At 38.7% G+C, this 10805-nt stretch overlaps 1 non-coding gene across 1 annotated transcript; it reads left to right on the forward strand.

Annotated features, from left to right (window-relative positions):
• Nucleotides 1-227: 227 nt before the first annotated feature.
• Nucleotides 228-335, forward strand: LOC112753102 (small nucleolar RNA R71). Its single transcript, XR_003177500.1, has one exon. It is a non-coding gene; the product is annotated as a small nucleolar RNA R71 (small nucleolar RNA).
• The last annotated feature ends 10470 nt before the right edge of the window (nt 336-10805 follow it).

Consider the following 10805-nt stretch of genomic DNA (forward strand, 5'->3'; position numbering starts at 1 on the left):
GGCATTCAGAGTATCAATTTCAAGAACTCCTTTTTCTGAGGCGTCCCATTGTTCACATGATTCCTCTCAGAGGTGTACATGAACTGGTTATTTGCAACCATTTTAATGAGTTCCTGAGCTTCTGTAGGGGTTTTCACGTGAAGAGATCCTCCTGTATAATGGTCCAATGACATTTTTGACAACTCAGACAGACCATCATAGAATATACTTATGATGCTCCATTCTGGAAGCATGTTAGCAGGACACCTTTTGATCAGTTACTTATATCTTTCCCAAGCTTCATAGAGGGATTCTCCTTCCTTCTGTCTGAAGGTTTGGATTTCCACTCTAAGCTTGCTCATCTTTTGAGGTGAAAAGAATTTGGCCAGGAAAGCACTGACCAGCTTATCCCAAAAGTTCAGGCTATCCTTAGGTTGTAAATCCAACCATGTTCTAGCTCTGTCTCTTACAGCAAAAGGGAAAAGCATAAGCCTGTAGACCTCAGGATCAACTCCATTGGTCTTGACAGTGTCACAGATTTGCAAAAATTTAGCTAAAAATTGATGAGGATCTTCCATAGGAAGTCCATGAAACTTGCAGTTCTGCTGCATTAGAGAAACCAATTGAGGCTTAAGCTCAAAATTATTTGCTCCAATTACAGGAATATTCTTATCCTTGTTCCTGCTCATATGAAAAAGAAGAGAACAGAAAAGAAAATATGGAATCCTCTATATCACAGTATAGAGATTCCTAATTTGAGTATAAGAAGAGAGGAATAGAACAAGGAGAAGAGAAAAATTTCAACACAGAGAAGAAGATGGGGTTCGAATTTTGGGTAGGAGAGAAGTGTTAGTAGATAAATAAATAGAAGGAGATGTGAGAGGGGGAGAGAATTTAATTTAAAATAAAAGAAAAATATTTTTGTTTTTATTTCAAATATTAGTTAGAATTCGAAAATTAAAAAGAGAAATAAAATTAAAATTAAAATTTGAAATAATTAGTTAATTAAAAGGAATTTTGAAAAAGTGGGTAGGAGTTTTCGAAAATTAGAGAGAGAAAATTAGTTAGGTGGTTTTGAAAAAGATATGATTGAAAGATATGATTGAAATTTAATTTGAAAAGGAATTTGAAAAAGAAACTTAAAAAGATTTGATTTTTGATATAGTTTTGAAAAGATAAGATTTTTAAATTGAAAATTTGATTTGACTCATAAGAAACAACTAGATTTTAAAAATTTTTTAAAAAGTCAACTCAAATATTCGAATTTTATGAGAAGAAAAAGGGAAAGATATATTTTTATTTTTGAATTTTTAATGATGAAAGAGAAAAACAATGAAAAGACTCAAAACATGAGAATCATGAATCAAAACACGCAATGCATGCAAGAACACTTTGAATGTCAAGATGAACACCAAGAATACTTTGAAGATCAAGATGAACATCAAGAACTTATTTTTGAAAATTTTTAAGAAAAGACACACATGCAAGACACCAAACTTACAAATTTTTAATGTTGAGACACTAACAAATTGAAAATGCATATGAAAAACAACAACAAATGCAAAACAAGAAAATCACAAGATTAAACAAAGACAATCATCAAGAACAACTTGAAGATCATGAAGAAAACATGAGTTTTCGAAAATTTTAAGAAAAATTAAAAAGATGCAATTGACACCAAACTTAGAATTTGACACTAGACTCAAACAAGAAACACAAAATATTTTTGGTTTTATGATTTTATTTAATTCTTTTGTATTTTTCGAAAATTAATTAGGAAAAGAAAAATAAAGAAATTCAAAATTTCTAATAAGAATTCCAGGAATCATGCAATGTTAGTCTAAAACTCCAGTCCAGGAATTAGACATGGCTTACTAGCCAGCCAAGCTTTCAGTCAAAGCTCCGGTCCAAAACACTAGACATGGCCAATGGCCAGCCAAGCTTTAGCATACAAATTAGGCATACAACAGCTGAATTGATGAGAATAAAAAATATTTTGTGATGATGAGTTGAAACCTCGGTCCAAAAGATTAGACATGGCTTCACAACAAGCCAGACTTTAACAGATCATCATGAAACTCTAGAATTCATTCTTAAAAATTCTGAAGTCATATAATAATTTTTTTTTTGAAAATTTTTTTAGAAAATACAAAATAAAAACAAGAAGCTTAAAATTAAAATAAAATTACCTAATTTGAGCAACAAGATGAACTTTCAGTTGTCCAAACTCGAACAATCCCCGGCAACGGCGCCAAAAACTTGGTGCACGAAATTGTGATCTCAATGGCGCCAACAACTTGGTACGCACAATTGTAATCTCAACTCTTTTTCACAACTCCGCACAACTAACCAGCAAGTGCACTGGGTCGTCCAAGTAATAAACCTTACGTGAGTAAGGGTCGATCCCACGGAGATTGTTGGCTTGAAGCAAGCTATGGTCATCCTTGTAAATCTAAGTCAGGCATATTCAAATGGTTATGGGATTTTGATAATTAAAATATAAATAAAATATAAAATAAGATAGAAATAATTATGTAATTCATTGGTGAAATTTTAGATAAGCGTATGAAGATGCTTTGTTCCTTCTGAATCTCTGCTTTCCTACTGCCTTCATCCAATCATTCATACTCCTTTCCATGGCAAGCTGTATGTTGGGCATCATCGTTGTCAATGGCTACTTCCCGTCCACTCAGTAAAAATTGTCCAAATGCGCTGTCACCGCACAGCTAATAATCTGTCGGTTCTCGATCATGTTGGAATAGGATCCATTGATCCTTTTGTGTCTGTCACTATGCCCAACACACGCGAGTTTGAAGCTCGTCACAGTCATCCCATCCCAGATCCTACTCAGAATACCACAGACAAGGTTTAGACTTTCCAGATCTCAAGAATGACCGCCAATAATTCTAGCTTATACCACGAAGACTCTAATCTGAACCAGGAGCCCAAGAGATAAACGCTCAAGCTATTGCAGATAGAACGGAAGTGGTTGTCAGGCACGCGTTCATAGGCAACACTGATGATGAGTGTCAAGGATCATCACATTCATCAGGTTAAAGTACGAGTGAATATCTTGGAATAAGAATAAGCTTGAATTGAGTAGAAAAATAATAGTACTTTGCATTAATTCATGAGGAACAGTAGAGCTCCACACCTTAATCTCTGGGGTGTAGAAACTCCACCGTTGAAAAATACATAAGTGAAAGTGGTCCAGGCATGGCCGAATGGCCAGCCCCCTAAACATGATCTCTGAACATAAAATTATCCAAAAGATGAACCAAAAAGATTAAAATACAATAGTAAAAAGTCCTATTTATTCTAAACTAGTTACTAGGGTTTACAGAGAAGAGTAAATGACGCAAAAATCCACTTCCGGGCCCACTTGGTGTGTGCTTGGGCTGAGCATTGAGCTTTCATATGTAGAGACTCTTTTTGGAGTTAAACGCCAGGTTGTAGCCTGTTTCTGGCGTTTTACTCTGATTTGCAACCTGTTTCTGGCGTTTAACTCCAGAATAAGGCAGGGAGTTGGCGTTTGAACACCAATTTGCATCATCAAAACGCAGGAAAAGTATATGCTATTATATATTGCTGGAAAGTCCTGGATGTCTATTTTCCAACGCAATTGAGAGCGCGCTAATTGGGTTTCTGTAGCTCCAAAAAATCCATTTAGAGTGCAGGGAGGTCAGAATCCAACAACATCTGCAGTCCTTCTTCAGCCTCTGAATCAGATTTTGGCTCAAGTCCCTCAATTTCAGCCATAAATTACCTAAAATCATAGAAAAACACAGAAACTCATAGTAAAGTCCAAAAATGTGATTTTTATTTAAAAACTAATAAAAATATGCTAAAAACTAACTAAATCATACTGAAAACTACTTAAAAACAATGCCAAAAAGCGTATAAGTTATCCGCTCATCAGATACCCGCATCAAGCAATCTCGTGACCTCTTTCTTTACTATATCGAGGATAGTTGGGTTGAGCCTTCTTTGCGGTTGCCTAACAGGCCTAGCTTCCTCTTGGAGAAATATCCGATGCATGCACTTGCGGGGGTCAATTCCCACAATATCCGCTAGGCTCCATCCAATTGCCTTCTTGTACTTTTTTGGAATATCTAGGAGCTTTTCTTATTCTTCACTTGAAAACTCATTAGCAATAATGACCGGAAACCTTTGGTTGTCCTCTAAGAAAGCATACTTCAAGTGAGATGGAAGGGTCTTCAGTTCACTCTTTGCCTCAAGCTAAGATTCCTTTTCATCAAGCTCGTGGAGTTCATTCTTAACAACTTTCTCATGTTCATCCTCTTGGTCATCCGTCTCCTCAACAATAGGGTAGCACAACTTGTTATGGTCTTCTTCTTGCACTTCCACTACCACTTCACCAATTACATCACATCGGAGCACGGAATGCTCTTCGGGAGGATGCTTCATGGCTTCTTCTAAATTGAACTTGATAGTCTTGTCTCCAACCTCAGAAGAATATGTGCCAGTGAAGGCATCTAACTTGAATTTAGAGGTCTTGAGGAAGGGTCTACCAAGTAGAACGGAGGATGAGCTTCTATTTTCTATTGGAGGCATTTCAAGGATGTAAAAATCAACTGAAAAAACCAAATCCTTGATCACCACAAGTACAGCTTCCGCTATTCCCATCACCGTGATCACACTTTTATCGGCTAAGGCAAACCTTGTGATAAACCCCGATTTCGTGGTTTATCTTGTGCTCATTTTGGGAGATTTTATCAATATTTCTCACACTTATTCACAAGAAATGCATGGTTTTGTGTTCACTTCCCAATATTGCTCTATGATGAAAAACATGCTTGTTTTACCTTAAATTTGCCATATTTTAACCCTCTTCTATTGTCATTCGATGCCGTGATATCTTTGTTGAGTAATTTCAGGAGTTATAGGTTAGGACTAACTCAGAAGAGAGGGAGAAAGCATGTACAAAAAGGGAGGAACATGAAGAATTGAAGTATTGGAAGCAGCAGCATCGGCGCGTCCGCGCACTCCACGCGCTCGCGTGGGTGGGACTGGATAGAAGCAGCGCGCAAGGATGGACGCATCCGCGCAGATTGGGAGATTTCCATCGACGCACACGCGCAACTGGCGCGCACGCGTGGATCACAAAAGTTATCGGCACGCGCGCACGCATGGCGCGCACGCATGGGAAGCTGCACATGACCTCATTAAGAGAAATTGTGCCTGGCAATTTCTGAGGCCAAGAAGGCCCAATTTCAAGCTGTTTCTGCATGGAAAAGACCCAAGAATTCTGAGGGGAGAGGAGGAGAGAGTCATTTTTGGAGAATAGACACATTTGGAGAATTTTTCTTGGTTCTTGGGTGATTCTAGGGAGAGAAACCCTTGTTCCTCTCTAGATCTAGTTTCCATTTTGATTTTTCCTTGTTGATTTGTGAATTGGATTTTGTTGATTACAGTTTTAATTGTTCAATTTGATTTCATTGCTATAATCTTTCTTACATCTAGTGATAGTTTTATGATTCTTGTCAATTGTTATTTTACCCATTTCATGAATGTCATGAATCTTGTTTTGTTGATGTTACATTGATGATTTCTATGTTTAATCTTGTTGATTGTTTGATTGTATGTTGATTATTGTTAGTGGGTATTTGTAGAATTCAATTTAATTACTATTTTGAACATGTCTTTCATAAGCGCTTACCAAGTGTTTGATGAATTGTTTACTTTGATTATGGAGTAGTTTTTCACACTCTTGGCCTAGGTCAAGAGAATTGGGTAAACCTGAGTCATTGGGTCTAATGGATTTGATGATTTGAGAGCCCTAGGTGGTCAATTTGATACTCATTGATGCCAACCCACTACTAATCTAATTAGTAGGTAGGTTGGGACTTATGGGTTGATGTGGCCAGGGCCATTTGACGTACTTCAAGTTTAGGGGTGGATATCACGTACTTAAGACTTGGGAGTAGACTTAATGAGCTTGGTTCCTCATAATTGTCAAGATGAAGTGTTGGACAAGGATTGTGACCCCAATTCCCATGCCTAGCCAAGAGTTGTTTTTAGCATTCATATTTGAAAACCGATTTCCAATTTCACGTATCTTAGTAGTAGTTATTCGTTTAGCTTAAGGTAGAATTGAGTAGAATATTGCTTGCTCATTGGAATTGCTTGGTTTTTTGCTTACATAGTTGAATTCGTTTGTTGCCATTTAAGATTACTTGTTTGTTAAGTTTTCCATTTGCTTTTATGTTCATAACTCTCAACCCCGGATTTCTAACCAATGTCGAAGCACATGTTTGCCCATTCTTCGTGAGATGACCCGAGGTTTGAATACTTCGGTTATTTCTATTGGGGTTGAAATTGTGACAACCAAATCCCTCTTCTAAATTTGACCCCAAGGCTTGTTGTTGGTAGGCTATACTCACAACGAGGTGATATTAAAGAGAAAAACCTTACCAATACAACATCCCTTGGTTACAAGAGTGAGTGTCACCTTGCCGCTGACTTCTTTAATAGAGCTAAATTCAACCGCACATAGATGGAAAGTGGCATGATGCTTACACAAGCTCCCAGGTCACACATACAATCATGAAAAGTGCGCCCACCAATACAACAAGAAACAAGGTCCAGAGTCACCACATTTCTTTGGAATAGGTTCCATCAAGGAAGAAATTGAACTACCCAAGGATAATGTTTCCAATTCCCCTATCCTATCCTTGTGTGTACACAAGTCTTTCAAAAATTTTGCATACTTTGAAATTTGTTGGATAGCATCAAGAAGTGGTATGGTTACCTCAACCTTCTTGAACACTTGAAGCATGTTCAAATCAAATTCCGGTGTTTTCTTTGCTTTCTTCACCATGGATGGGAATAGAATAGGAATGGACTCATCCACTATAGCTTTCCTCTTGGGTTCCTTGAGGTTTACTTCTTCTTCCTCATGCCTTTTGTTTACCACCTCTTTTTCATGTATAGCTTCAACAACCACTTCTTCCTCATGAATATCTCCCATGACCCTTGGAGGTATCCCCTCCAATGTAGTACCCGACCGTAGAGTGATGGCGTTGAGACCGCCCTTTGGGTTTGGTAGGGGTTGGGATGGAAGGTTAGAAGAGATTGAGGGTTGGTTGGTGTTTTTGTTGGGAGTTGATGGTTGGGTTGACATGGCCATCTTTGAAAGCATGTTGGTGAGGTTAGCCAATTGAGCGCCCAAGGCATCAAATTGAGCCTTGTTGCTCTCGTCCCGTTTCTCTATGGCGGCTCTAAGCTCATCAACTTGATTGTTGGAAGATGGAGGAGTTTGGTTGGATTGTTGTCTATGGTGCGGTGCTTGGTACTTGGTGTAGTTATTTTGGTTTTGGTTGGAGTGGCCTTGGTTGGCTTGGTAGTTGGTGTTGTTATGGTGGTATTGGGATGAAGATTGGTTGTTGTTGTGATGAGAAAAAGAGTTGTTCTATCTTTGGGTTTGATTGCTCCCTTGTGCATTATCCCTCCACCCTTGATGTTGATTACCACCATGAGGGTAATTGCCTTGGCCATGAGAAGGATAGGGTGGACGGTTGTTGTAATTCATATTGGCTACTACAAGAGCATGTTCCTCTTGAATTTGATGGCATTGATCGGTGTAATGTGTGGTTCTAGAGCATAACCCACAAATCCTAGGAGGGCCTTCAAGTTGAGCAACTGGAGGTGGAGCTTGGATGGCTTGGATAGAGTAGTATTCCTTTTGATCCTTTTGTATTTGTGTAAGGATGGTGGTTATATCCCCAAGTGCTTTGGTTAGGCTTGATTCGGAAGCGGACGATTCTACCACACTCTTTAGAGGATTACTTCTCACCCTTGTATGTTGTGTAGCTTCGGTAACATCCTTTATCAAATTCCAAGCTTCTCCCTCTATTTTGTTTTTCAAAAGGGAACCACCACTAGAAGCGGTAAGCAATCTTCTATCTTCCACACTTCCGGTGAAGTAGCTAATGAGCAAGTGAGTGGTCATTCCATGATGTGGACAAGATTCCAATAGCCTCTTAAAACGAGACCAATACTCATACAAACTCTCTCAGTCTTTTTGCATTATACCAGAAATCTCCTTCCGGATGTAGTCGGTCTTCTCTGGTGGGAAGAATTTATCTAGAAACTCTCTTCTCAAGAAATCCCAATTGGTCACAATCTCATCCGGTAAGGAATAAAACCATGTATTTACTTGCCCCATGCCTTCGAGCCGTAGAACAAGCAACTTGAAAATCTCTTAAATGTCGGATGGGGTCTTCACCCGGCAACCCATGATATTTAGAAGTAGATGTATCAAGCTACTCTTCAATTCAAAGTTTGGATCAAGGTTAGGATACCTTGCTTGCAACGGTTGAAGTATGATATCCGGAGCTCCTTGCTCATGCAAAGTGATCCGTCGTGGCTCTGCCATGTGTGGCTCACCTGTAGGATGCAAAGATGTATTATTAGTGCCAACAGAAGAATAGGAAGTAGCGGACTCCAAGTCACTCTCGGTACCACCTAGTAATACAGTGTGTTCCTCAAGATAGGCCGAAGTACCAGCCGTATAATCCAACCGTCGTCTAGCTTGCCGAGTATGTAACAAAGTTCTTTCAATCTCGGGATCAAAATCGGCTAAGCTAGAATTTGGTTGAGACCGAGTCATCAAACTTGAGAGTCATAGCACAAATACAAAAGAAATCTAAACTATAGCTAAGTATTGAAAGCAATTAAACTATCCACAATATTCACATATTCACATAACCAATATCAAGACATATGTTAACCGTTCCCCGGCAACGGCGCCAAAAATTTGATGCGCAAGAAGATGCTTGGTAAAGAATTTTCTCAATAGAGTCCTGTTGCAAGTATAGCTCTACCAACAACAATCCTCAAGTATAAAACTTAGAAAGGGATTTGGTTGTCACAAGTTCAACCCCAATAGAAATAACCGAAGTATTCAAACCTCGGGTCATCTCACAAGGAATGGGCAAACATGTGCTTCAACATTGGTTAGAAATCCGGGGTTGTGAGTCATGAGCAAGAATTTAAACTAGGAATCTTAACAAGCAAGTAATCTTAAAATGCAAAGAACTAATTCAATTAACTAAGCAAGATGTGAGCAATTCCAAACTAACCAAATAACATCCAATATAATTCTATTCTAGACTAAACAAGTAACTATAACTAAAACAAGTAATCAAGAAATTGGATTTTCAAATATGAATGATAAAAGCAACTCTTGGCTAGGCATGGGAATTGGGGTCACCATCCTTGTCTAATAACCATATCTTGACAATTATGAGGAACCAAACTCATTAAGTCTACTTCTATACTTGAAGTACGTCAAATGGTTTGGTCAACATCAACCCATAAGTCCTAACCACCCTACTAATTGACTTCATAGAAGGTTAGAATCAATGGCTATCAAATTGACCACTAAGGGCTCTCAAATCATCAACTCCATTAAACCCAATGACTCAAGTTTACCCAATTCCCTTAGCCTAGGCCAAGAGTAAAGAGAACTACTCCATAATCAAAGTAAACAATTCATCGAACACATGGTAAGCATAAATAAAAGACATGTTCAAATTGCAATTAAATTGAAATCAACAAATACCCACTAACAATTATCCACATACAATCACTCAAACAACACAATTAATCATAGAAATCATCAATGTAACATCAACAAAGCAAGATTCACAACATTCATGAGATGGGTATAAAATGACAATTAACAAGAGTTCATAAAACTATCACAAGATCTAAGCAAAATTATACTAAGGAATTCAAAATGAACAATTAAAACTAGTAATTAACAAGATCCAATTCAGAATTTAACAATGGAAGATCAAATTAAAGCTAGATCTAGAGAGGAACAAGGGTTTTTCTCTCTAGAAGAACAAAGAACCAAAAACTAACTAAAAATTGTGTCTAGTGTAAAAAAAATCATCCCCTTTTCCCCCTAGCATCCTTGGGTCTTTTCCATGTAGAAACAGCTTGAATTTGCGCCTGATGAGCCTCAGAAATCGCCAGGCATGATTTCCTTTAATGAGGTCACGTGCAGCTTCCCGTGCGTACGCGCCATGCGTGCGTGCGCGACGACTGCTTTTGTGATCCACGCGTGCGTGCCAGGTGCGCGTGCGCGTCGGTGGGAATTCTCTGATCCGCGCGGATGCGTCCATCCTCGCGTGCCACTTCCAGCTATGCTTATCCACGCGTGCGCGTGGAGTGCGCGTGCGTGCCAATGCTGAATTTCCCAAAATCCAAATCTTCATGTTCCTTCCTTTTGTGCATGCTTTCTTTCTCTCTTCTAGGCCATTCTTACCCTATTAATTCTGAAATCACTCAACAAATATATCACGGCATCGAATGGCAATAAAAGAGGATTAAAATATGGCAATTTTAGGGCAAAAGAAGAATGATTTTCATCATGAAGCAATATTAGGAAAGGAACACAAAACCATGCATTTCTTGTGAATAAGTGTGAGAAATGTTGACAAAAACTCCCAAATTCTACACAATATAAACCACAAAATTGGGGTTTATCATTGTCCTCCATGATGATGGGATGACTTCCAGGTTCCCCGACAATGATGCCAATGTTCCGAGGGTTACCTGAATCTGAAGGTCGATCTCGGATGATATCTTCTGCGGTAGCCAGAGCTGTAGTGTCCGACTTGCTGGATCTGGTGGTGTTGCTTATCCTTGATCACCGGAGGGTGGTGGTACCTACAAGAGACTCCGATGCTTAAGTTAGCACGTGCTTTAGGCAGGTTTTTATGTAGAATCAGAGTATGAGTTATACCTGGGTGCTCCAGTGTATTTATAGTAGTGGGGAGTGATCTTCCTTGAGA

This window comes from Arachis hypogaea, chromosome 15 (genome assembly GCF_003086295.3).
Source record: "Arachis hypogaea cultivar Tifrunner chromosome 15, arahy.Tifrunner.gnm2.J5K5, whole genome shotgun sequence".
Taxonomy (NCBI): Eukaryota; Viridiplantae; Streptophyta; class Magnoliopsida; order Fabales; family Fabaceae; genus Arachis; species Arachis hypogaea.